Here is a 579-nt window from a genome sequence, read left to right as displayed (position 1 = left end):
TAAGATGTGCAATCCTTAGAGCACATCTAGATGTGCTTTAGCAGAACTGAAATTTTAATTCAGATACAACCTCCACATTCAGTGACAAATGAGGCGAATTTTATTGTAAATACTCTCTCCATCGGGAGATACTTGACGAAGAAATGATTGTTTCTGAACGTATTTTAGTTCTAAATATATTTATTTTATATCTATTTTTATGACAAGTAATTCCGAACGAGGGTAGCTACGGTATTTTTAATCATCTGCTCGCAGCAAAGTCGAAAAATTGACATCTGGATGGACGGTGTGCTGACGGAAGGGCTTGCGCGAAGGGAGGCAGCAGCAGGTGGTGCATAAAAAATACTAGTAATTAAGACAGACTCATCTCCAGTCAAGCATGATTGAAGGAAACTGATTTTTAGTAAAAGTTTTAAAAATTCATAGCCGGACTAGTAGACACATGCTCATATGCTCATCGCCCAGGCATCACGGATGACACTGTGCTCGAAGTAGCATCAGGGATGACGCATACATATGTTGTCCATAGACACTATATAAACAGTTTATCCACCTGTGAAACATCCATCGAAAATAAGC

This window comes from Triticum dicoccoides, chromosome 6B (assembly GCF_002162155.2).
Source record: "Triticum dicoccoides isolate Atlit2015 ecotype Zavitan chromosome 6B, WEW_v2.0, whole genome shotgun sequence".
Lineage (NCBI taxonomy): Eukaryota > Viridiplantae > Streptophyta > Magnoliopsida > Poales > Poaceae > Triticum > Triticum dicoccoides.
This window is presented reverse-complemented; position numbering follows the sequence as displayed.